General features: G+C 44.5%; 1 long non-coding RNA gene and 1 pseudogene across 1 annotated transcript in view; one reads left to right on the top strand and one right to left on the bottom strand.

Annotated features, from left to right (window-relative positions):
- Positions 1 to 27939, top strand: part of LOC118388789 (sodium- and chloride-dependent GABA transporter 2-like) — a 123353-nt pseudogene that overhangs the window by 29075 nt on the left and 66339 nt on the right.
- LOC118388791 (uncharacterized) overlaps positions 1137 to 27939 on the bottom strand; it is a 62313-nt gene continuing 35510 nt past the window's right edge. The window contains exons 2-4 of the long non-coding RNA XR_004826620.2: positions 4071 to 4304; positions 3365 to 3473; positions 1137 to 1389 (exon numbers count right to left, since the gene is read on the bottom strand). This is a non-coding gene — a long non-coding RNA (uncharacterized LOC118388791). The remainder of the gene's footprint in view (positions 1390 to 3364; positions 3474 to 4070; positions 4305 to 27939) is intronic.

Here is a 27939-nt window from a genome sequence, read left to right as displayed (position 1 = left end):
GCAGGGAGGCCTGTATATCTTCCAGCTGTTTGATTCCTATGCCTGCAGTGGGATGACTCTGCTTCTCTTCGCTATACTACAGTCAGTGTGTATCAGCTGGGTTTATGGTGAGATAGACCGGCCTACTCCCAGTGCCGTTTCTAAGTATAAATTCCCATTTATGGCCCTCAACCACTTTCGTTCAATGTCAGTCGGGGTCTCAACTTACTGTTAGTTAAGATTGTGTATTCTACTATGTGACATTTTGAAATGTGGTGGTGCATCCGCAGTCTTCCTCTTGTTATGTCGGTCACTGACAGTCACCCAATTAGCCCATGTCAGCTAACATGTTATAGTTGGCTAGGTAAGTTAGTCTAGCCAGCTATCTAAACCTTGTATTATATTACAAACGTTCATGAAGGCATTGTCATGTAAGTTATTATTAAGTGTTACCACTATCATTGTAGGTGTTATGAAAAGATAAGAGTAAAATATGGTCAGTGCTATCAGGGATCCTTGTGACGTCCCTACCTTACACCCTAACCCCTACCTTACCCTTCCCGTAACCATTTTAAATGTCAACTACAATGGAGTAAGAACATCCCAAGGATCCCTGATAACAAGGAATAAAAGATCCTACATGGCCCCAATCCATCAATCCCAGATAATCAATCACAGAAACCCTAATTGCAGGTCAGCTTCCCTCAGGATGTTTCTGTTCAAGGTGTTTATGGCGTTTTCCAAGTTGTTCCTCTAGCAGACATTGCCATTTTGGACATTGACGTGAAACGACACCTCGTTACCTTGGGATTATAAGGTTATATGACATGTTGGTCAAAAATGAGTTATTCCCATAGCGTTGCTCTTTAAAAAGTTAATTTACAATGAAAAAAAATGAAAAATCGGAAGTTCTACACAAACACCTTTTAACTTGGTGCTATAAGGTTCTATATGCAATCCAATCACAATGCTATGTTGTCAATATAATTGTACATAAGGTGATATACATGTAAACAGGAGGACATCACAAAACAGTTCTGAGATCTGTGACTTGAAACATTTTCATTATCTCAAAACTATTAATTTTGCACGTAGAACCTTATAGTCCCAAGTCCTTGAGGATTCACATCACAGGTTCTGGTTGTAACATGTACGCTGGGAGTCGGGAAGCAAGTTCAGGGAGTGTATTTAATAACTCGATTAACATCGAACATGACAAAAAAAAAGATAGGTAGCGTACAGACATGAACACCGGAACAGAAACAATAACACCTGGGGAAGGAACCAAAGGGAGTGACAGATATAGGGATGGTTTATCAGGAAGGTGATGAAATGGATGTGAGTCTGATGAGGTGCTGGTGCGCGTAACGGAAGTGACAGGTGTGCATAATGATGAGCGGCCTTGGTGACCTAGAGAGCAGGAGAGAGAGTACACTTGACACTGATCCTCTTTTTATATTAGATTTCTTTTTCACCAGTTTTTCAGAAGAATGGCCATAACGTAAGCTCTTATTTTCTAAACAAAGAAATACAGGTACCTTAGACCAGTGTTTCCTAATCTCGGTCCTGAGGCCCACCCCTGGGTGCATATTTAGTTCTTTGCCATAGCACTACACAACTGAATCAAATAATAAAAGCTTGATGATGAGTTAGTTATTTGAATCAGCTGTGGGGGGCACAGGACCGGGTTTGGGAAACCCTGGTTAGAGCTGTTGTCCAGGTTTCCTAATCTGTAATTGTTTAAACCTGTCTGTTACTTGGTGGTTTGAGAATGTTTACCTGGGTATTTGACAGACCAACTGTGTATTTGACAGACCAACTTTTAAACCCTTTTATTGGCTGCTGTTTGAGTCCCTGTTGATATGTTTACTCCACAGGTGCAGACCGTCTGTACGATAATATAGAAGACATGATCGGTTATCGACCATCAGCCATCATTAAGTACTGTTTGAAGTATGTCACTCCAGTCATCTGCACTGTAAGTTTTATTTATTTACACCACACTGTCAACAGCAAATTAATTTGTTATTTGTCCAATAAAAGTTATAGTAAACATGACGTTTACATTGAATATATTAGGGTATTGTTATCACTAGCACTAGCATAGGATTAACATTAGCATACATTACTGTTTAATTTAATTTCACATCTACAGTGAAACATTTTGACACATCTACTCATTCAAGGGTTTTTCTTTTTTTTTTACTATTTTCTTGACTTGAAGGAGAGGCAGACCAAAATGAAGCGTGGTTTCTATTCATGGTTCTTTAATAAAGACTCTACACATGAACAAACTAACAAAACAATAAATGTGAGACAGGAACAATCACCCACAAACACACAGTGAAACCCAGGCTACCTAAGTATGATTCTCAATCAGAGACAACTAATGACACCTGCCTCTGATTGAGAACCATACTAGGCCGAAACATAGAAATACCCAAATCATAGAAAAACAAACATAGACTGCCCACCCCAACTCACGCCCTGACCATACTAAATAATGACAAAACAAAGGAAATAAAGGTCAGAACGTGACAAGAATAAGAGTGAAGACCTCACGACAATAAAAAAAAACACAAGGAATCACGAGGTGTGATGGTGTGGGGGGTGGGGGCTTGGAAAAGCATTCCTCATGAAGCTGGTTGAGAGAATGCCTAGAGTGTGCAAAGCTGTCATCAAGGCAACGGGTGGTTACTTTGAACAATCTAAGATCAAAAATATATTTTGATTTGTTTTACACATTTTTGGTTACTACGTGATTCCTTGTGTTTTTTTTATTGTCGTGAGGTCTTCACTATTATTAATGACTACTTTGAAGAATCTAAAATCAAATATATTTTGATTTGTTTAACACATTTTTGGTTACTACTTGAATCCATGTGTTATTTCATCGTTTTTTTATGTTTTCACTGTTATTCTACAATGTAAACATTGGTAAAAAACAATAAAGAAAAAACCTTGAATGATTAGGTGTGTCCAAACTTATTACTAGTAATGTATATTTAATTGTTCCAATTTCATAAAATGTTTGTTACATGTAATCTTTTGTTTCCACTATAATGCCTGATATGCATCATGAACAGGGGGAACATATTGGGTGTGCGCCAGCTCATGCTTTTTATTAGACCATTATAAATGCTCCACCAGAAGCCTGACCAAAATGTACTGGAGAAACTATAACCTTGTTCTAAACCTTATCTTGTTCATCTCTGTCCTCACTCAACCCTCACTGTTACCCTAATATGTTATAATTAGTACAATGCTATCAGAAAATACATTGTGTTCTTTAATGTTTATTATACAACCTCCATCCATATCTTTTGTTCTAGGCTACATTTCTTTTCTCCTTGATAAAGTTTACTCCGCTGACGTTCAACAACACCTTTCAGTATCCTTGGTGGGGTTCCGCCGTTGGCTTGTGGTTCACTCTCTCCTCCACCCTTATGGTTCCTCTATGGATGGTTTACATCGTGAGCGTCACTCCTGGTACACTGCGACAGGTAAATAGGGACATCATTTATTATGTTTCTGTAGAGTTTCACATTGCTTGACTTGGGCAGGAGCTCTCCGGAGCTGAGTACCAGCACCTAAAATGTTTAACAGCTTGAGCTCCTGTTCCTTTTTTACAATATTATCTCAAAAGTATTGTGGAGCTCCTGCACCTAAATGTAAACAGTAAACATGAGTACCGGCAACTGTCTCAGCCCAAGTCAAGCACTAGAGTTTCAAAACAGAAAAGCATCTCAAAGTGGTCCAAAAGCAACAAAAATCAAGCAATATAGGTAGCCTAGCTATAGCTAGTTACGTAGGTTGACGATAGAGGCTAAGTCTTTGAGTACATTCTCCAAAGATGGAGCAATGGTCATGAGAGGCCATGGTTAATTTCTCACTATCAATTCCAAACTTCAGATCTTTTAAAAGTTGGCAGGTACCACTTGTGTTGTTATTGCTAGTTATGTCTCTATTTATTTCTACAATGATCAGATCCACTACCCAAAGCCCATTTACTCCCCAATACACACAGATGATGTTGTTTCTTCTACCAACTAAGAAAAGAAGTTAAACAATCAATGCTCTGCAAACATCACCAGTTATTTTATGTCTCAGTCCTTTGGTGGTCTGTCTTTGAAATGCTCCTCTGTCCTCTTTATTGATTCCTCAGAGACTGTCCATCCTCACCACACCGTCAAAGGATCTCCCCATGACCAAGGCCCAGCAGAATTCCCTCCTGGCCAAGCAGTCAGAGCAGGACAGACCCCTGGGGGACACGGAGATACCAGCCTGGGGCCACAACCTCCTAGACAGAGACACTGGCCCCCTCTCTCAGCTACCATCCCTATAGGACTAGAGATAAGCAGGTCCAACCAGTCACTCAAGGTCCTGACATTAACAATACAAATACTTCCCATTGTGTAACAGAAACGTATGTGACCCTTCGCTTGGTCTGAGAGGCTTAGAAAAGTATAGTATAGAACATATTCCACCCCCATGCCTTTTTCTTGGGAGGGAGATGTGGGCAAGTGTTTCCAAAACACACACTGTTTCCTGTATGTAGAGCTGATGAGATGTAGAAGCACTGGTTATGGGAAGTCTTGGTGTGAAAAAAGAGATGCGGTCATTCTGTTTGGCCCAGAAAACCCTGAATTAATAGAATTACAGGTCAATCTTGCTGACTCATGTCAGAATGAGGAGAAAACATATTGAGTAAGGTCTGGCACAAAATATGGACCTTTGCAGTTGTCCTTTAATTAACCAGGACTGTGGTCATGGCAGAGTAATGGATGAATGGATCAAACACCTGTCACACAACATGGTGGAAACAAAAACATGACATTTATGCTATTAGTCCCTGTTGGTTAACTGAGTCTGTATATACATCTCTTTACTCTTTTTTTGAAGATACATTTTATCTTTGGGTGGGTTTAATAATCATATACCTTTATAGTTTTTTCTACTGCTAAGTAATTTCTTAAGACTTTGTGAAGAATGACATTTGTGAAAATATATCGATGGTTAACGAGAAGGGATTGTGGAAATACATATATAGTAGAAACACTGTAAAATACTGTGATAGGATTTGATGCCAATATCAATAAACTTATCAAACCTTGTGCCATGAGTTATATCTTATTTTTTCCACCCTTATTCTTTGGAGTATGTTAAATTAAAAGTGTAATTCGCTGCAGAAATATATTCAGGTGTAACATTAATCTGAGACCTGCGGCCCATATTCCTAAAGCTTCCTAGAATAGAAGTGATGATCTAGGATCATAGAAAAGGCTAAACTGAACCTAGATAAGCGCTCCTACTCTGAGGTAATTGAACAGACATCGTTATTGCACTGACTATAAATAAGTTTCCCCCACAGGGTACAGACAGTTTTCTATAGCCGAGCTGAAGACTAATACAGGAGCAATGACCTTCTATGAGTTACAGATAAGACCAGTAAGACCAGTTAACAGCAGTTATCATTAGTTCAGGCTAAACCAACACAGAGCACACCCCACCTGCAATTGTGTCTGAGGTGAATTTAGCCTGATATGAAAAATGAATACTTGTAGCTTTAGACAGTTGTTTGTAGAATATCTATATTCATCCTTTATTGAGGTACTGTGGTCTGTATTACAGTGTACAAATGGCTCTGATGATTGCTGACCAAAGGAGCAGCACCAGCTCTACTATCCCTGATGACAGTCTGTGTTTTATCATTCATAGATACCATTATGACCCTCAATGTAGCAGGTTAGGGTGATAATAGTGTTTCAAGATTTTGATATATTTTTGTTGTTCTCGTGATCATTTTACACAATTCCCCAGCTGCACATGACGTATTACAGTAGTATTTGACATTGAGGTCCAGTGATTGGTTGTGTCACTATCACCCTTAGTGCTTCAGCAAGTTGTAATACTAGTTCTAACAGAGATGTTAGACTCTGGTTCTAAACTCCACTGAGTTTAAACTCTTGCGCCGAGCCATCCCGGATCCGGTATCGTGACTACAGCCTCAAGCTCATTACCATAACGCAACGTTAACGTTTTCTAAAAATCGCAAATGAAATGAAATAAATATGCCTGCTCTCAAGCTTAGCCTTTTCTTAACAACACTGTCATCTCAGATTTTCAAAATATGCTTTTGAACCATAGAAAATCAATCATTTGTGTAAGAGTGTTGATGGCTAGCTTAGCATTTAGCGTAGCATTTAGCACGCAACATATTCACAAAAACCAGCAAAGGAATCAAATAAAATAATTTACCTTTGAAGAACTTCAGATGTTTCAATGAGGAGACTCTCAGTTACATAGCAGATGTCCAGTTTTTCCTGAAAGATTCTTTGTGTAGGACAAATCGCTCCGTTTTGTTACTACGCATTTGGCTACCGAAACTAACCGAAAATTCAGTCACCTAAACGTCAAACCTTTTTCCGAATTAACTCCATAATATCGACCGAAACATGGCAAACGTTGTTTGAATCAATCCTCAAGGTGTTTTGTCAAATATCTCTTCATTGATATGCCGTTCGTGGAAGCATGGTTTTTCTCAGAATCCCATGGAAAAATACCAGCAGCTGAGTTTTGCGCACCAATTTCCACGCAGGACACCGTGCGGACACTTGGCAAATGTAGTCTATTATGGTCAATCTTCCAATGATATGCCTGCAAATACGTCACAATGCTCCAGACCCCTTGGGGAAACGATAGAAAGGGTAGGCTCATTCCTGTGGCATTCACAGCCATATAAGGAGATAATGAAAAACGTAGCCTCTGAAATCCTGTTCATTTCCTGGTTGCAGAAACATCTTGGTTTTGCTTGAAGCTTTTGTTCTAGGGCACTCACAGTGAACATCTTTGCAGTTCTGGAAACGTCAGAGTGTTTTCTTTCCAAAGCTATCAATTCCATGCATAGTCGAGCATCTTTTCGTGACAAAATATTGCGCTTAAAACAGGCACGTCTCTTTTTATCCAAAAATGAAATACTGCCCCTAGAGTCTGAAGAGGTTAAAGACTAGGGGCTCTATTCAATCTGTAAATCTGAAGCGTTACAGATTCTGCGATAGAAATGTGAAGGTAATTTCCGATTATACAATTTTTATGGTGAATGCAGTCTCCACTAAAGCAGGAACATTGCCTTTAAATCTCAATCACTCTGCAAAGCTGGGGCGGCAGGGTAGCCTAGTGGTTAGAGCGTTGGAAGGTTGTGAGTTCAAACCCCCGAGCTGACAAGGTTGTTCTGCCCCTGAACAGGCAGTTAACCCACTGTCATCATTGAAAATAAGAATGTGTTCTTAACTGACTTGCCTGGTTAAATAAAGGTAAAATTAAAATTAAAAGATGAATTTATGCAACACAGATTGAATAGAGCCCTAGGTCATTCAGGTTTTCTGGACAAAGAATTAGAATGAATGAATTCACACAACATATCTCTCAGAATCTCCATTGAGAATGCCTTTTAGTCCTGGGTTAGGCTTAATCTGTGTCTGGGAAACTGGCCCATTATTTCCTACCTTTTTAATACTGATTTGAAATGTCAAAGAGTAGCCAATCCAGGGAGAGACTGACAAAGTATAATGCCAAAGTCATCTTAACATAAACAAGCATTTGAAAGGGTCCCTTGTTGCCCTGTTATGTTATTGCATTACAGTAAATAAAGAAGAACAGAACAAAACTGATATCCATCAGATAATTCCTGGGCTTCAATACCTCTTTTGCCAATTGGCCTGGACCCTTTGCTGCCGACACAGTGCCCCTCCGATCCATCACTACTGATCTGCCGATGTAACCGTCCGAGGGGGTTTAAAATAGGCTCTCCCATTGCGACGTCCCCTTGAGGCACATCTGCTAGCTTGCAGCTAGCCCCGGCCTGCTTGCTGTCTGAATCGCCGTGCCACCAGCTCGCCTATCTACTCATTGGACCCTATGATCACTTGACTACACATGCCTCTTCATAACGTCAATATGCCTTGTCAATTGCTGTTTTGGTGATTATTTTTTGTCTTATTTCACTGTAGAGCCTCCAGCCCTGCTCAATATGCCTTAGCTAATCTTTATGTTCCACCCCCCACACATGCAGTGACCTCACCTGGCTTTAATGGTGCCTCTAGAGACAAAACCTCACTCATCGTCCCTCAATGCCTAGGTTTAACTCCAACGTATTCACATCCTACCATAACTTTGTCTGTACATTATGCCTTGAATCTACTCTTGCACACCCAGAAACCTGCTCCTTTTACTCTCTGTTCCGAAAGCACTAGACAACCAGTTCATTCAGCCTTTAGCTGCACTCTTATCCTACTCCTCCTTTGTTCCTCTGGTGATGTAGAGGTTAACCCAGGCCCTGCAGCCCCCAGCATCACTCCAATTCCCCAGGTGCTCTCATTTGTTGACTTCTGTACCCGTAAAAGCATTGGTTTCATGCATGTTAACATTAGAAGCCTCCTCCCTAAGATTGTTTTATTCACTGCTTTAGCACACTCCGCCAACCCGGATGTCCTAGCCGTTTCTGAATCCTGGCCACCAAAAATCCTGAAATTTCCATCTCTAACTATAAAGATTTCTGACAAGATTGAACTGCCAAAGGGGGCGGAGTTGAAATCTACTGCAGAGATAGCTTGCAGTGTTCTGTCATACTATCCAGACAATTCGAGCTTCTAATTTAAACATCCACCTCTCACCGTTGCCACTTGCTATAGACCACCTTCAGCCCCCAGCTATGCCCAGGAGATCATATGTGAATTGATCGCCCCACATCTATCTTCAGAGTTCATACTGTTAGGTGACCTAAACTGGGACATGCTTAATGCAACCGCTGTGTCTGATTTCAAAAAAACTTTACGGAATAAGCAAACCATGCAATAATCTGAGACGGCGCTCAGAAGAAATAGTCACAATAGCTGCCATGTTGGCGTCAACATAAACAAGAAATTACACAATAAATATTCCCTTAACTTTGATGATCTTCATTAGAAAGCACTTCAGGAATCCCAGGTCCACAATAAATGTTTGTTTTCGATAATGTCCGTTATTTATGTCCAAATATTTATGTCCAAATACCTCCGTTTGTTAGCGTGTTTGGTATACATATCCAAAATGCTCATTCTGGTCAGCGTTACGTCAGACAAAAACTTCAAAAAGTTACATTACAGGTCGAAGAAACATTTCAAACTATGTACAGAATCAATCATTGGGATGTTTTTTAAATATAGCTTCAATAAAGTTCCAACCGGAGTATTCCTTTGTGTCTTGAAGAGCAATGGAACGCAAGTGGATACCATGAGGAATGCGCGTGATCAGAAAATGGCTGACTGCCAGTCACCTGATAGATTCTGCTCTCATTCAGTCCCACAACACAGTAGAAGTGTTATTCAAATTTCTATAGATGGTTGACATCTTGTGGAATCCCTAGGAAGTGCAACATCATTAATATCTCAAAGGGATTTCATTGGGAACTGTGGTAAATACATACCAAGCTCAGATTTCTCACTTCCTGTTTTGATTTCTCCTCAGGAATTTGCCTGCCATATGAGTTATGTTATACTCACAGACATCATTCAAACAGTTTTAGAAACTTTGGAGTGTTTTCTATGCATATATTAGCAACTGAGACTGAGGAGTAGGCCGTTTACTTTGGGCAACTTATTCATCCAAGCTACTCAATACTGCCCCCCAGACAGTTTTGGTCTAGAGTGTCTCACCCTTTGAAGAGGGGGATGACCGAGGCAGCTTTCCAATCTTTGGGGATCTCAGACGATACGAAAGAGAGGTTGAATAGACTAGTAATAGGGGTTGCAACCATTTCGGCAGATTATTTTAGAGATGGTTGTGGACAGGTGTCTTTTATACTGATAACAAGTTCAAATAGGTGCCATTAATACAGGTAACGAGTGGAGGACAGAGGAGCCTCTTAAAGAAGAAGTTACAGGTCTGTGAGAGCCAGAAATCTTGCTTGTTTGTAGGTGACCAAATACTTATTTCCCACCACAATTTGCAAATAAATTCATTAAAAATCCTACAATGTGATTTTCTGGATTTTTTTTCTCATTTTGTCTGTCATAGTTGAAGTGTACCTATGATGAAAATTACAGGCCTCTCTCATCTTTTTAAGTGGGAGAACTTGCACAATTGGTGGCTGACTAAATACTTTTTTGCCCCACTGTATCTTATACCGTTTTAATGGTAGTCTTGTTGTTAATCCCACCACAGTGTCAGATTTCAAATAGGCTTTACAGCGAAAGCACCAAAAACAATTATATTAGGTGACCACCAAACCACAATAAAAACAGTCCTTTTCCCAGCCAAAGAGGGAGTCACAAAAAGTACAAATAGAGATAAAATGAATCACTAACCTTTGATGATCTTCATCAGATGACACTCATAGGACTTCATGTTACACAATGTATGTTTCGTTTGATAAAGTTTATATTTATCAAAATATGAGTTTACATTGGCGCGTTACATTCACTAGTTCCAAAAACATTCAGTGATTTTGCATAGCCACATCATTCAACAGAAATACTCATCATAAATGTAGATGATAATACAAGTTATAATCATGGAATTATAGATATACCTCTCCTTACTCTGTTGAAGAGCATGCACTTAGTTTTACTAGCATTTAAAAGTGGTTGGAGGCCACAGAAAGAGTGTTGTATGGCGTTGAAGCTCGTTTGGAGGTTTGATGTATACAGAATGGTGTCGTCTGCGTAGAGGTGGATCAGAGAATCACCAGCAGCAAGAGCGACATCATTGATATATATAGAGAAACGAGTCGGCCCTAGAATTGAACCCTGTGGCACTACAATAGACTGCCAGAGGTCCGGACAACAGGCTCCCCCGATTTGACACACTGAACTCTATCTGTGAAGTAGTTGGTGAACCAGGCGAGGCAGTCATTTGAGAAGCCAAGGCTATTGAGTCTGCCGAAAAGTATGTGGTGATTAACAAAGTCGAAAGCCTTGGCCAGGTTGATGCACAGTACTGTCTTTTATCGATGGGGGTAATGATATCGTTTAGGACCTTGAGCATGACTGAGGTGCACCCATGACCAGCTCGGAAACCATATTGCATAGTGGAGAAGGTACGGTGAGATTTGAAATGGTGATATGTTTATTACTGCCCACACCCTCCCACACGACTAGCATCACTACTCTGGACAGTTCTGACTTAGAATATGTGGACAACAACAAATACCTAGGTGTCTGGTTAGACTGTAGACTCTCCTTCCAGACTCACATTAAGCATCTCCAATCCAAAGTTAAATCTAGAATCGGCTTCCTATTTCACAACAAAGCCTCCTTCACTCATGCCGCAAAAAACATACCCTCGTAAAAGGGACTATCCTACCGATCCTTGACTTCGGCAATATCATTTACAAAATAGCCTCCAACACTCTTCTCAGGAAACTGTAGTCTATCACAGTGCCATCCGTTTTATCACTGAAGACCCTCTCGTTGGCTGTCCCTCAGTAGATATCAGTCGCCAAACCCACTGGCTCCAGATCATCTATATGTATTTGCTAGGTAAAGCCCCACATTATCTCAGCTCACTGGTCACCATAGCCTAAACCCACCCGTAGCCAGCGCTCCAGAAGGTAAATTGCACTGGTCAACCCCAAAGCCACAACTTCCTTTGGCTGCCTTTCCTTCCAGTTCTCTGCTGCCACTGACTGGAACGAATTGCAAAAATCTCTGAAGCTAGAGTCTTATATCTCCCTCTCTAACTTTAAGCATCAGCTGTCAGCTGCCCTTGATGAGCTCGGCTTTCGATTCTTTACAGGGTGCTACGGTTTTTACGAAACTTGATTTACGTAATGCTTATCATTTGGTTCGGATCAAAGAGGGGGACGAGTGGTTGACTGGGTTCAATACTCAGATGGGACATTTCGAGTACCAGGTGATGCCGTTTGGCCTGATGCCAGGTGCGGTGGCCTGCTGTGGGTCTCCAGAAGGAATGATGAATCTCGCTCCTGAGAAGGAAACAAGGGATTTTTGGTAACCGTACAGGCACTGGAATGATATCCCAGTCAGATGAAGGGAGTATTATGAGCATACTCACCCAGGGTCAATTGAGAGGACCAAGAGGTGGGATCAGAGGAAACAAGACAGCGCAGCGTGGACTCCATCTTCTGGTTGGCACGCCCACCTGACCATTAGATTCGGGTACATCATCTCCAGATGTGAGAGACTCAAGATGGATCAAAGAGAAGGATTTCAGACAGCAGAGGTAAACTGATTGGACCACGGTCCAATGTCACAGGGCAACCCGTGGACCCTGAACAGCTCCCCAGAGGATTCCTGAGGTTTAGTCCGTGATTACAGAACAAAGTGGGCAAACTTTGAACTGTACTGACGACTCTTGCACGAACAGAAAGTTCTGGTGGACTGTTACCTGAGGCAGACCGGGCATTTCTAGATTTGAAGAGCCGCCATCACCTCCTCCTCAATCCTCCATGACACTCCCCGACACGTTCTGGGAAGTGGATGCGTCTGAGTCTTGGCGCCATCCTCTCCCTCCGTCCATTGAAGAACATCCGGGACAGGGCGTCCACCTTCCCGTTCTTTCTCCAGCTGAAAGGGAAAAATTGGCGCCCAAAAAACAAAGCCCAGCTTGCCTGACGGGAGTGGCGTTCACTGGTTGGACGTAAGCAGAGATTCTTGTGGTCTGGTCCAGACCACAAGAATCTGGCTCTGCTCCCTCCAACCAGTGATGCCACTCTCCAAGGCAGGCCCGGTGGGCTTTGTTTTTACCCACATCGTAGTTTTTTCAGCTGGAGAAAGACAACAAGAGTAGAAGGGAGGGATGGAGCCCTGTCAGTGGATGTTCTTACGCTGGGACAGGATGGGCCCACCCCCACATCAGACGCATCTTCCACAGAACTGACGGGAAGTGTCAGGTTGGAGAGAATTGGGCGTTGAGGTGAATCGGCTCTTCAAATCTAGAAATGCCCGGTCTGCCTCAGGAGACCAACAGAACTTTCTGGTGCAAGACGTCAGTACAGTTAAAGGGGCGGCCACCCGGCTGTAATCACGGATAAACCTCAGATAAAAATTTGCAAACCCCAGGAATCTCTGGAGCTGCAATCCCGTGCTCCAAGCGCCCGAACCTTCTCTTGATCCATCTTGATCTCTCCCTGGAGATGATCACGAGGAAGGACGTGTGTGGGCGTGAAAATCACACTTTCAGCCTTCACGAACAGATTGTTTCTGACCGTGGTCCTGTTGACATGCTGCTGTCTTGAAATCCTTCTGTTTGAAGATGAGGATATCATCAGGTCTCACATCAAATTTACCCCCAATCATATCTCAGGCGGAGAACGCCATTCATCAGAAGATGGAACACAGCGCTGTCTTGTTTCAGTCCTGAATCCCACCTCTTGGTTTCTTACCCTGGTATCAGATGCCATAATACTCTCCCTTCATCTGCCTTATACCGTCGGAGATGGGTTTGGTGGCTACACGGGATCTTCCTCTACGGACTGAGTCGAGGAAACTGTCACTCGAAGTTCATTGGTTCCTTCTGTCCAGAAGACATTAATCCTGTTGTGGTCCGACTCAAGTTGCCTGCATCAGGCCAGAGTACATCCCACCTTTCATGTCTCCTGCCGGTATCAGATCCGGTTCTCCTCAGTCCTCTGTTGCCCCGTCCTCCTCCCCTCGGATGATCAGAGGTGGTCCTGTCTACACGGTGCGGATCTTCCTCAGACGGACTGAGTCGAGGAAACTGTCATTTAGTGGATTCATATGGTCCAGAGGAGAGAAGTTGGATTCCTGGAGAAGATCATTAATGACCTGCTTGTGGTCCACCCTGGCGCTCCAAGTTGCCTGCTCGTCGGGGGTACTGTCACGAATCCCGTTTCCTGAGTCTGTTTTTTGCCTGTGTTCTGTCCTGGAGTGTTTTTTCCGGCGTCCTGGAACGCACCCTGTCTGGTTGCCGGGCAATGTAGCCAGTTGGGAGTTCTGATTACCTGCACCTGTATCCCATCAGCTATCTGCACACCTGGTCCTGATCATCATCTCTCCTCTTCATAAGCCCGGACCTGACCTCCATTCCCTGCCGGATTGTTAGCCATGAACAGTATGTTGTGCCATAGTATCAGCCTCAAGTTGGATAGAATTTGTTTTGTTGTTTTTTACGTATTGCTGCCTTCTGCCTTCAGTTACTCACCCGGATCATTTACCCCATTCCCGCCTGGTCGTCGGAGGATTCCGCTACCCCATTGGATCCACCTATTTACTCCCATCAACTCACCACCGCTGCCCGCTACGTCACCTGGATATATCTACCCATTCACATTCACTTGTAAATAAATACTCACCTTCTTCCTACTCTCCTTGTCCTGGTCTGCTTCTGGGTTCGATTTTGAAAAAACGTGACAGTCAGAGCAGCTTACCGATAACTGTACCTGTACACAGCCATTCTGTAAATAGCACACCCGACTACCTCATCCTCATATTATTACTTACCCTCTTGCTCTTTTGCACCCCAGTATCTCTACTTGCAAATTATCATCTGCACATCTATTACTCCAGTATTAATGCTAAATTGTAATTATTTTCGCCTCTGTGGCCTATTTATTGCCTACCTTCCTACTCTTCTACATTTGCAAACACTGTACATAGATTTTTCTATTGTGTTATTGACTGTACATTTGTTTGTGTAACTGTGTTGTTTTTGTCGTACGGCTTTGCTTTATCTTGGCCAGGTTGCAGTTGTAAATGAGAACTTGTTCTCAACTGGCCTACCTGGTTAAACAAAGGTGAATTAAAATAAATGAATAAAAAAGATATGTGCTCCTTGCAATTCAAATATGAGGAAGCTTGACAAGTTTGTCGTTGTGTGTAAGGCGAGACAGATTGCCTATTAAATGTGTGCCAGTTATCGGGTCATACAACATGCCTACAGTATTTGGTACTATGAGATCTCTCAGTGTGACTGTGATGAGTGACAAGTTGTACTTTGTAATACTGCCTTCTGCATTCATATGTTAAATGACAATGACATTTGGACCCTATTTAAATTTGACATTTCAGGCCAGAAGGGAAGAGAATTGAGAGCTTAGTGCCTGAGTATAACAACAATTTTTTCTGCTTGAAGATATACATATATATTACCTCCACCAGAGTACTTATGAGTTGTGCAGTAAAAAATAGTAAGTTACAACAGGAGAAATATGACTTGTAGTGAATATGTAAGACAACGAAGCCTACAACAGCAACACACTATCTATCTCATCAACTGAAATGGTGTCTGACTTCGCTTTTATTTCCATAGATAGGCTGTGATAGGAGAAAACTGAGGAAGATCAACAATATTGCCTAGATAAATTGTCAGGACCCGGTTAGGAACCCGGGTCTCCGGAGTGAGAAACAGTCACTTATCCAACTGAGCCACGAATAGTCGGCAGAACCCAGAAGATGAGGCAGACACAGCAGTACTTGAGACGGTGTATTTAATGAAGTAAAAAGTGAAGTTCTTCAGGAAAACATGTAACTCCACAACCTCAAAAGGAATCCTACAAGAACAAAGGTAATCCTCCAAGACAAAAAAGGTAAATCACAAAAAGCCTGAAAAGATACTCAAAAAAACAAACAAACAAGAACAAAAAAACAATTCCACAAGAGAGTCCACCGGGATCAACAAGAGTTCTCAGAGTACTAGGGCTGGGTGCTAACATACAAACACAGAGCAAAGAACAGAGGAAAACAAAGGGATTAAATACAATCAGGGGAAACGAGGCACAGGTGCAAATAATAATGGGGATCAAGGGAAAACAAAAGGTCAAAAGGCACAATGGGGGCATCTAGTGACCAAAAACCGGAACAACCCTGGCCAAATCCTGACATAAATAAAGGTTCAACAAAATACAATCAACAACATTGTAGTTACTCCACAAACCTAACCAAATTACAGAGTGAAAATAACGCAGTCTGTACTGAACAAACATATTCCAAAACAATAAGGCACTAAAATAAAACTGCAAAAAAATCTGGCAAAGAAATGAACTATATGTCATGAATACAAAGCGATACGTTTGGGGCAAATCCAACGCAACACATCACTGAGTACCACTCTTTATATTTTCAAGCTTAGTGGTGGCTGCATCGTGTTATGTGTATGCTTGTCATCAACAAGGATTAAGTTTTTTAGGATAAAAAAAATGGAAAGAGCTAAGCACAGAAAAAGTCCTAGAAGAAAACCGGGTTCAGTCTGATTTCCATCAGACACTGGGAGACAAATCCACCTTTCAGCAGGACAATAACCTAAAATACAAGGCCAAATACAGTGCCTTCAGAAAGAAATCATACCCCTTAACTTATTCCACATTTTGTTGTATTACAGCCTGAATTGAAGATGTAGTAAGAAAAAAAAATCAGCTCACCCATCTACACACAAAACCACATAACGAGAAAGTGATAAAAAAATATTGGGAAGTGTTTGAAAATATATTGAAAATGAAATACACAAATATCTCATTTACATGAGTGGTCAATACATGTTAGAGTCAATACATGTTAGAATCACCTTTGGCAGCGATTACATCTGTGAGTCTTTCTGGGTAACTCTAAGAGCTTTGCACACCTGGATTGTACAATATTTTACCATTATTTATTTTTTAATTATTCAAGCTGATTTAATAAGCTGTTTGTGCCCAGTGGGTGCCTTGGCATACTTCCAATACTTCCATTGTGTACAGCAAATGAGGGCGTTATATTATGAAAATAAACGGTGAATGATGTTTTTCTTTTCTGGCTGAGTTTTAATACGCGCTCATGCACACATAGTTTCAGGAGGGGTCTGATTTATAACGCGAAGCATGCGTATGTACACTGCATTTGGAAAGTATTCAGATCCTTTCCCATGTTCCACATTTTGTTACGTTACAGCTTAATTCTAAAATTGATTAAATGTTAAAAAATCTTCATCAATCTACACACAATACCCCATAATGACGAAGCAAACACAGGTATTTAGACATTTTTGCTTCCAAGATGGCGTAGCAGTCAGACGTCTTGTCATGTCGTGTCCCTTGTATATATCGTTTTTTTTTACATATTTTTCTTCGCATATCTTTTAAAACATTTTGCTAAACCTCAACATCTAAATACTCTCCTGCAACCCGCCTCACCCAATGTAGCGTGGATCTGCTTTTTTTTCCTAAAGTATTTATATTTACTTTGGATCCGGAACCCCTCAACTGAAGCTAGCCAGCTAACTACCAGCAATCAGTCAGCAAACCATTGCTAGCGGTCATCAGCTAACCGGTCATCAGCTAACCTTTAGCTCGGAAAGCTCTCGCCAGTTCGAACAATGCGACTCTATCCAGAGCATAACGGACCTATTATTTTTATCCCCGGAATCCCACCGCAAACGGAAGATTTTCAGCTGGATATTCACAACTAGCTAACTAGCTAACCGCAACCCCGGATGATTACTCCTGGCTAACGTTTCCATCCACTTAGCTTGAAGCTAGCCCGGCCAGAGCTCCTGTGCTACCACCGAAGCATACTCCTGGGCTACAATATCCTGACCCACAACCAGTCTATCGATGTCACCGCATGAAGAGACATAAACAGACTCACCCCATCGCGACGTCCCCCAAAGGCTAACTTTCTAGCCCTTGCTATCTGCTTGCTTGCTAATTCGGCCTGCTAACTGCTAGCTTGTTTAGCCCCGGTCCGATAACTGCTAGCTTCTTTAGCCCAGGCCTGCTAACTGTCTGAATCGCCGCATCCCCAGCCAGCCAGCCACTGGACCCATATTTACTTTCAATCTCTTTTCGATTTTTAATTCGATTATACCTTCCGGTAACCTGGCTCACCCAATGTGATACGGAATCGCTATTATTTTTTATTTTTAGAACACATTCAAGAACCTCCAGAAGCTAACCAGCTACAAGCTATTTAGTCATTGTTAGCCACTGCTAGCGGCTTTTACCTTCTGCACAGCCAGCCAGTTTTTTTAACCTGGATAATACTCGCCAGTCTAGCTTCCCTGCCCCATCCACCGCTGCCCCCTGGACACTGATCACTTGGCTACATAGCTGATGCATGCTGGACTGTCCATTAATCACGGTACTCCATTCTGCTTGTTTATGTTTTATCTGTCGGCCCCAGCCGCACTCAGGCTCTGTGTGTTGTTAATCCGACCCTCCCTGCATAGTCAACGCCATTTTACCTGCTGTTGTTGTGCTAGCTGATTAGCTGTTGTTGTCTCATCTACTGTTTTAGCTAGCTCTCCCAAATCAACACCTGTGATTACTGTATGCCTCGCTGTATGTCTCTCTCAAATGTCAATATGCCTTGTATACTGTTGTTCAGGTTAGTTATCATTGTTTTAGTTTACAATGGAGCCCCTAGTTCCACTCTTCCTACCCCTGATACCTCCTTTGTCCCACCTCCCACACATGCGGTGACCTCACCCATTACAACCAGCATGTCCAGAGATACAACCTCTCTCATCATCACCCAGTGCCTGGGCTTACCTCCGCTGTACCCGCACCCCACCATAACCCTGTCTGCACATTATGCCCTGAATATATTCTACCATGCCCAGAAATCTGCTCCTTTTATTCTCTGTCCCCAACGCTCTAGGCGACCAGTTGTGATAGCCTTTAGCCGCACCCTCATACTACTCCTCCTCTGTTCCGCGGGTGATGTGGAGGTAAACCCAGGCCCTGCATGTCCCCAGGCACCCTCATTTGTTGACTTCTGTGATCGAAAAAACCTTGGTTTCATGCATGTCAACATCAGAAGCCTCCTCCCTAAGTTTGTTTTACTCACTGCTTTAGCACACTCTGCTAACCCTGATGTCCTTGCCGTGTCTGAATCCTGGCTCAGGAAGGCCACCAAAAATTCAGAGATTTCCATACCCAACTATAACATTTTCCGTCAAAATAGAACTGCCAAAGGGGGAGGAGTTGCAGTCTACTGCAGAGATAGCCTGCAAAGTAATGTCATACTTTCCAGGTCCATACCCAAACAGTTTGAACTACCAATTTTAAAAATTACTCTCTCCAGAAATAAGTCTCTCACTGTTGCCGCCTGCTACCGACCCCCCTCAGCTCCCAGCTGTGCCCTGGACACCATTTGTGAATTGATCGCCCCCCATCTAGCTTCAGAGTTTGTTCTGTTAGGTGACCTAAACTGGGATATGCTTAACTCCCCGGCAGTCCTACAATCTAAGCTAGATGCCCTCAGTCTCACACAAATCATCAAGGAACCCACCAGGTACAACCCTAAATCTGTAAACAAGGGCACCCTCATAGACGTCATCCTGACCAACTGGCCCTCCAAATACACCTCCGCTGTCTTCAACCAGGATCTCAGCGATCACTGCCTCATTGCCTGTATCCGCTACGGAGCCGGAGTCAAACGACCGCCCCTCATCACTGTCAAACGCTCCCTAAAACACTTCTGTGAGCAGGCCTTTCTAATCGACCTGGCCCGGGTATCCTGGAAGGACAATGACCTCATCCCGTCAGTTGAGGATGCCTGGTCATTCTTTAAAAGTAACTTCCTCACCATTTTAGATAAGCATGCTCCGTTCAAAAAATGCATAACTAAGAACAGATTCCCTTGTAGATTAACTAGATGGAAATGAATTGAAGGATCCATTTTATTTTATTTTAGCCCTTGGTTCACTCCAGACCTGACTGCCCTCGACCAGCAAAAAAACATCCTGTGGCGGACTGCAATAGCATCGAATAGTCCCCGCGATATGCAACTGTTCAGGGAAGTCAGGAACCAATATACGCAGTCAGTCAGGAAAGCTTCTTCAGGCAGAAATTTGGATCCTGTAGCTCCAACTCCAAAAAGTTCTGGGACACTGTGAAGTCCATGGAGAACAAGAGCACCTCCTCCCAGCTGCCCACTACACTGAGGCTAGGTAACACGGTCACCACCGATAAATCCATGATTATCGAAAACTTCAACAAGCATTTCTCAATGGCTGGCCATGCCTTCCGCCTGGCTACTCCAACCTCGGCCAACAGCTCCACACACCCCCCCGCAGCCACTCGCCCAGGCCTCTCCATGTTCTCCTTTACCCAAATCCAGATAGCAGATGTTCTGAAAGAGCTGCAAAACCTGGACCCGTACAAATCAGCTGGGCTTGACAATCTGGACCGTCTATTTCTGAAACTATCCGCCGCCATTGTCACAACCCCTATTACCAGCCTGTTCAACCTCTCTTTCATATCGTCTCAGATCCCCAAGGATTGGAAAGCTGCCGCAGTCATCCCCCTCTTCAAAGGGGGAGACACCCTGGACCCAAACTGTTACAGACCTATATCCATCTTGCCCTGCCTAAGGTCTTCGAAAGCCAAGTCAACAAACAGGTCACTGACCATCTCGAATCCCACCGTACCTTCTCCGCTGTGCAATCTGGTTTCCGAGCCGGTCCCGGGTGCATCTCAGCCACGCTCAAGGTACTAAACGATATTATAACCGCCATCGATAAAAGACAGTACTGTGCAGCCGTCTTCATCGACCTTGCCAAGGCTTTCGACTCTGTCAATCACCATATTCTTATCGGCAGACTCAGTAGCCTCGGTTTTTCTGATGACTGCCGTGCCTGGTTCACCAACTACTTTGAAGACAGAGTTCAGTGTGTCAAATCAAAGGGCATGCTGTCCGGTCCTCTGGCAGTCTCTATGGGGGTGCCACAGGGTTCAATTCTCGGGCCGACTCTTTTCTCTGTATATATCAATGATGTTGCTCTTGCTGCGGGCGATTCCCTGATCCACCTCTTACGCAGACGACACCATTCTATATACTTCCGGCCCGTCCTTGGACACTGTGCTATCTAACCTCCAAACGAGCTTCAATGCCATACAACACTCCTTCCGTGGCCTCCAACTGCTCTTAAATGCTAGTAAAACCAAATGCATGCTTTTCAACCGTTCGCTGCCTGCACCCGCACGTCTGACTAGCATCACCACCCTGGATGGTTCCGACCTTGAATATGTGGACATCTATAAGTACCTAGGTGTCTGGCTAGACTGTAAACTCTCCTTCCAGACTCATATCAAACATCTCCAATCGAAAATCAAATCTAGAGTCGGCTTTCTATTCCGCAACAAAGCCTCCTTCACTCACGCCTCCAAACTTACTCTAGTAAAACTGACTATCCTACCGATCCTCGACTTCGGCGATGTCATCTACAAAATAGCTTCCAACACTCTACTCAGTAAACTGGATGCAGTTTATCACAGTGGCATCCGTTTTGTCACTAAAGCACCTTATACCACCCACCACTACGACCTGTATGCTCTAGTCGGCTGGCCCTCGCTACATATTCGTCGCCAGACCCACTGGCTCCAGGTCATCTACAAGTCCATGCTAGGTAAAGCTCCGCCTTATCTCAGTTCACTGGTCACGATGGCAACACCCACCCGTAGCACGCGCTCCAGCAGGTGTATCTCACTTATCATCCCTAAAGCCAACACCTCATTTGGCCGCCTTTCGTTCCAGTTCTTGGATACTTTTATCTCCCTCACCAACTTCAAACATCTGCTATCTGAGCAGCTAACCGATTGCTGCAGCTGTCTATAGGTAAATAGCCCACCCATTTTTACCTACCTCATCCCCTTACTGTTTTTATTTATTTACTTTTCTGCTCTTTTGCACACCAATATCTCTACCTGTACATGACCATCTGTTAGTGGAATTCTAAATTCCTATATGTTTTGTAGCCAAAACCAAATTCGCAATCTTTCTATTTCATTAATGAGTTGTAAATTCATTAATTATGCATGAAGTAGATCGAGACCAGTCTTAAAAGTCAGGTAACAGCGATCATTTCAAGAGAGTACTGCCACACATATTTCCACAGGTTATAAACTGAAAATGACGTCAGCGTTTTCTAAACGTTCTATCTCTTTCACCAGTAGAGAGGCCCTATAGCTCTCGAGCCTTCGCTCCACGCCTGAAGTCAAGGTCAGTCAGTATAAATCAGCATTCTAGACAGTCTGGAGATTGTACAAATGAATGAACTAAGGAACAGACCTTCATTGTTACTAAACTCCTGACTACATTATATACTATTGGGAATGGGAGCAAGAGAGAAAATTCATATATGTACAGTACATTATAGCATTTGGACTAGTCAGTTCTGATTGGAATGTATACATAATTACTCATTTCAACCATAATTTCCTCTAACACCATCTGATCATTTATCACTCGTGTTAATCTGCAAAATTTTAATTATTCACCTACCTCCTCATACCTTTTGCACACAATGTATATAGACTCTCTTTTTTTCTTACGTGTTATTGACTTGTTAATTGTTTACTCCATGTGTAACTCTGTGTTGTCTGTTCACACTGCTATGCTTTATCTCGGCCAGGTCGCAGCTGCAAATGAGAACTTGTTCTCAACTAGCCTACCTGGTTAAATAAAGGTGAAATAAAAAAATAAAAAATAAAAAATCAAATTAAAGGGGCGACTGTACACCAAACGTTGTCTGTTCGTTGTATGTACTTAGGAAAACTCATAGCTGCAATATCCAAACATGAGAAAGTAACATTGTAATCCAAAGAAATTTTATGATTTAAATTGGTATTACAGACATAAACTCAAAGTTTCTGTCTGGAGCTTTTGTCAAGAATGTGCTGGTTGAGGGTGACATATAGGGCCAGACAATTAGCCATAATTGTCACACCCTGACCTTAGAGTGCCTTTTTATTTCTCTATTTGGTTAGGTCAGGGTGTGATTTGGGCGGGCATTCTAGTTTTCTATTTCTATGTTTCCCAATCGGAGCCAGCTGTCTATGGTTGTCTCTGATTAGGACTCATACTTAGGCCACCTGTTTTCCAGCCTAGTTTGTGGAATCTTTCTTTTGCACAGTTACTAGGTTGCCTGCAGAATAATACATTTGTTTATTCTTTTGTTGGTGATCATCTTAATAAAGAAAGATGTACGCTTACCACGCTGCGCCTTGGTCTCCTTCTAACAACGAGCTTAACAGAAGTTCCCACCACAAACGGACCAAGCAGCGTGGCCAGGAGGAGAGGACATGACGGAAACTCGAGAGACAACCCCCAATTTCTTATGGGGGGGGGGGGCAGATGACGTGGGCGTTGTTGCTGAGGGGTGAGTCCGAGACAGAGGAGGAGATCTTGGACCGTTTGAGCAAGGAGTGGTTGGCAGTGGAAAGGGATGAAAGAGTTTGGAGGGGTTGGAGTCTGGAGCAAGGCAGTCGCTTTGAGGAGCGTGTGACCCTTCTGACACCATGCTTTGTGGTTACACGTACTGTGTCTCCGGTACGCATCCACAGCCCAGTGCGTCCTGTGCTACTGCCCCACAGTTGCCAGGCTAGGGTGAGCATCCAGTCAGGACGCATTGTGCCAGCTCTACGCTTCAGACCTCCAGTGCGCCTCCTCTGCCCAGGATATCCTGCACCGGCTCTGCACACTGTGACCCTGATGCGCCTTCACAGCCCAGTACATCCTGTGCCAGCGCCCCACAGTTGCCAGGCTAGAGTGAGCATCCAGCCAGGACGGGTTGTGCCAGCTCTGTGCTCCAGACCTCCGGTGCGTCTCCACGGCTCCGGACCGGGGACCGTTGCTTCATGCCATGGATCATCACTGGAGGCTTCGGGCCATGGATCATCACTAGAGGCTTCGGGCCATGGATCATCACTAGAGGCTTCGGGCCATGGATCATCACTGGAGGCTTCATGTCATGGATCATCACTGGAGGCTTTGGGCCATGGATCATCACTGGAGGCTTCGTGCCATGGATCATCACTGTAGGCTTCGGGCCATGGATCATCACTAGAGGCTTCGGGCCATGGATCACCACTGGAGGCCGGGCGCGTAGAGCTGGCACAACGCGTCCTGGCTGGATGCTCATCCTAGCCCGGCAACTGCGGGGCGCTGGCACAGGACGCACTGGGCTGTGAAGGCGCACCAGAGACACAGAGCCGGCGCAGGATATCCTGCAGAGCCAGCGCAGGATATCCTGGGTCAAAGCGATGCACCGGAGACCAGGAGCGCTGAGCCAGCACAATCGGTCCTGGCTGAATGCCCACTCTAGCACCTCGCAGCCACTTTACAATAGTGCATCTAAATCTTTTAAGGGGGGTGAGAAGGATTACTTTATCCTATCCTAGGTATTCCTTAAAGAGGTGGGGTTTCAGGTGTCTCCGGAAGGTGGTGATTGACTCCGCTGTCCTGGCGTCGTGAGGGAGTTTGTTCCACCATTGGGGGCCAGAGCAGCGAACAGTTTTGACTGGGCTGAGCAGGAACTGTACTTCCTCAGTGGTAGGGAGGCGAGCAGGCCAGAGGTGGATGAACGCAGTGCCCTTGTTTGGGTGTAGGGCCTGATCAGAGCCTGGAGGTACTGAGGTGCCGTTCCCTCACAGCTCCGTAGGCAAGCACCATGGTCTTGTAGTGGATGCGAGCTTCAACTGGAAGCCAGTGGAGAGAGCGGAGGAGCGGGGTGACGTGAGAGAACTTGGGCAGGTTGAACACCAGACGGGCTGCGGCGTTCTGGATGAGTTGTAGGGGTTTAATGGCACAGGCAGGGAGCCCAGCCAACAGCGAGTTGCAGTAATCAAGACGGGAGATGACAAGTGCCTGGATTAGGACCTGCGCCGCTTCCTGTGTGAGGCAGGGTCGTACTCTGCGGATGTTGTAGAGCATGAACCTACAGGAACGGGACACCGCCTTGATGTTAGTTGAGAACGACAGGGTGTTGTCCAGGATCACGCCAAGGTTCTTAGCGCTCTGGGAGGAGGACACAATGGAGTTGTCAACCGTGATGGCGAGATCATGGAACGGGCAGTCCTTCCCCGGGAGGAAGAGCAGCTCCGTCTTGCCCAGGTTCAGCTTGAGGTGGTGATCCGTCATCCACACTGATATGTCTGCCAGACATGCAGAGATGCGATTCGCCACCTGGTCATCAGAAGGGGGAAAGGAGAAGATTAATTGTGTGTCGTCTGCATAGCAATGATAGGAGAGACCATGTGAGGTTATGACAGAGCCAAGTGACTTGGTGTATAGCGAGAATAGGAGAGGGCCTAGAACAGAGCCCTGGGGACACCAGTGGTGAGAGCGCGTGGTGAGGAGACAGATTCTCGCCACTCCACCTGGTAGGAGCGACCTGTCAGGTAGGACGCAACCAAGCGTGGGCCGCGCCGGAGATGCCCAACTCGGAGAGGGTGGAGAGGAGGATCTGATGGTTCACAGTATCGAAGGCAGCCGATAGGTCTAGAAGGATGAGAGCAGAGGAGAGAGAGTTAGCTTTAGCAGTGCGGAGCGCCTCCGTGATACAGAGAAGAGCAGTCTCAGTTGAATGACTAGTCTTGAAACCTGACTGATTTGGATCAAGAAGGTCATTCTGAGAGAGATAGCGGTAGAGCTGGCCAAGGACGGCACGCTCAAGAGTTTTGGAGAGAAAAGAAAGAAGGGATACTGGTCTGTAGTTGTTGACATCGGAGGGATCGAGTGTAGGTTTTTTCAGAAGGGGTGCAACTCTCGCTCTCTTGAAGACGGAAGGGACGTAGCCAGCGGTCAGGGATGAGTTGATGAGCGAGGTGAGGTAAGGGAGAAGGTCTCCGGAAATGGTCTGGAGAAGAGAGGGGATAGGGTCAAGCGGGCAGGTTGTTGGGCGGCCGGCCGTCACAAGACGCGAGATTTCATCTGGAGAGAGAGGGGAGAAAGAGGTCAGAGCATAGGGTAGAGCAGTGTGAGCAGAACCAGCGGTGTCGTTTGACTTAGCAAACGAGGATCGCATGTCGTCGACCTCCTTTTCAAAATGGTTGACGAAGTCATTTGCAGAGAGGGAGGAGGGGGGATTCAGGAGGGAGGAGAAGGTGGCAAAGAGCTTCCTAGGGTTAGAGGCAGATGCTTGGAATTTAGAATGGTAGAAAGTGGCTTTAGCAGCAGAGACAGAGGAGGAAAATGTAGAGAGCAGGGAGTGAAAGGATGCCAGGTCCGCAGGGAGGCGAGTTTTCCTCCATTTCCGCTCGGCTGCCCGGAGCCCTGTTCTGTGAGCTCGCAATGAGTCGTCGAGCCACGGAGCGGGAGGGGAGGACCGAGCCGGCCTGGAGGATAGGGGACATAGAGTCAAAGGATGCAGAAAGGGAGGAGAGGAGGGTTGAGGAGGCAGAATCAGGAGATAGGTTGGAGAAAGTTTGAGCAGAGGGAAGAGATGATAGGATGGAAGAGGAGAGAGTAGCGGGGGAGAGAGAGCGAAGGTTGGGACGGCGCGATACAATCCGAGTAGGGGCAGTGTGGGAAGTGTTGGATGAGAGCGAGAGGGAAAAGGATACAAGGTAGTGGTCGGAGACTTGGAGGGGAGTTGCAATGAGGTTAGTGGAAGAACAGCATCTAGTAAAGATGAGGTCAAGCGTATTGCCTGCCTTTTGAGTAGGGGGGGAAGGTGAGAGGGTGAGGTCAAAAGAGGAGAGGAGTGGAAAGAAGGAGGCAGAGAGGAATGAGTCAAAGGCAGACGTGGGGAGGTTAAAGTCGCCCAGAACTGTGAGAGGTGAGCCGTCCTCAGGAAAGGAGCTTATCAAGGCATCAAGCTCATTGATGAACTCTCCAAGGGAACCTGGAGGGCGATAAATGATAAGGATGTTAAGCTTGAAAGGGCTGGTAACTGTGACAGCATGGAATTCAAAGGAGGCGATAGACAGATGGGTAAGGGGAGAAAGAGAGAAAGACCACTTGGGAGAGATGAGGATCCCGGTGCCACCACCCCGCTGACCAGAAGCTCTCGGGGTGTGCGAGAACACGTGGGCGGACGAGGAGAGGGCAGTAGGAGTAGCAGTGTTATCTGTGGTGATCCATGTTTCCGTCAGTGCCAAGAAGTCGAGGGACTGGAGGGAGGCATAGGCTGAGATGAACTCTGCCTTGTTGGCCGCAGATCGGCAGTTCCAGAGGCTACCGGAGACCTGGAACTCCACGTGGGTCGTACGCGCTGGGACCACCAGATTAGGGTGGCCGCGGCCACGCGGTGTGGAGCGTTTGTATGGTCTGTGCAGAGAGGAGAGAACAGGGATAGACAGACACATAGTTGACAGGCTACAGAAGAGGCTACGCTAATGCAAGGGGATTGGAATGACAAGTGGACTACACGTCTCGAATGTTCAGAAAGTTAAGCTTACGTAGCAAGAATCTTATTGACTAAAAATGATTAAAATGATACAGTACTGCTGAAGTACGCTAGCTGGCAGTAGCTGCGTTGACACTACACTAATCAAGTCGTTCCGTTGAGTGTAATAGTTTCTACAGTGCTACTATTCGGGGGCTAGCTGGCTAGCTAGCAGTGTTGTTTACGTTACGTTGCGTTAAAAGAACGACAATAGATGGCTAGCTAACCTAGGAAATCGCTCTAGACTACACAATTATCTTTGAAACAAAGACGGCTATGTAGCTAGCTATGTAGCTAGCTACGATCAACAAATCAAACCGTTGTACTGTAATGAAATGAAATGAAAATGTGATACTACCTGACCGGGTTGTTGAATTCGATTCAGTAGATGTGTGTGTGGTGACGTTGGCTAGCTGTTAGCTGTTAGCTGTTGGCTAGCTAGCAGAGTCTCCTACGTTAAGGACGACAAATAGCTGGCTAGCGAACCTCAGTGAATTAAGATAATCATTCCAAGACTACACACTCTAAACTCCACAATTATCTTGGAAACAAAGACAGCTATGTAGCTAGCTAACACTAAACTAATCAAGTCGTTCAGTTGAGTGAATAGCACTATATACTACAGTGATGCTAATCTGTAGGCGTTAACTAGCGTTTGCTAGCTCCTGGGCGAATAGCAGTAAGGCTACGTTAGGGCGACGAAATACGATAATTATGCAATTATCTCTGATACAAGGACGGCTATGTAGCTAGCTAAGAAGAAATTGCTAAGATTAGACAAATCAACCGTTGTACTATAATGAAATGTAATGAAAAAGTTATACAACCTGCGGACCGAAGTGCGATGCGACCGCTCGCTCC

The sequence above is a fragment of the Oncorhynchus keta genome, chromosome 10, assembly GCF_023373465.1.
Source record: "Oncorhynchus keta strain PuntledgeMale-10-30-2019 chromosome 10, Oket_V2, whole genome shotgun sequence".
Classification (NCBI taxonomy): Eukaryota; Metazoa; Chordata; class Actinopteri; order Salmoniformes; family Salmonidae; genus Oncorhynchus; species Oncorhynchus keta.
Note: the sequence above shows the minus strand (reverse complement) of the source record. Positions and strands in the feature narration are given on the sequence as shown.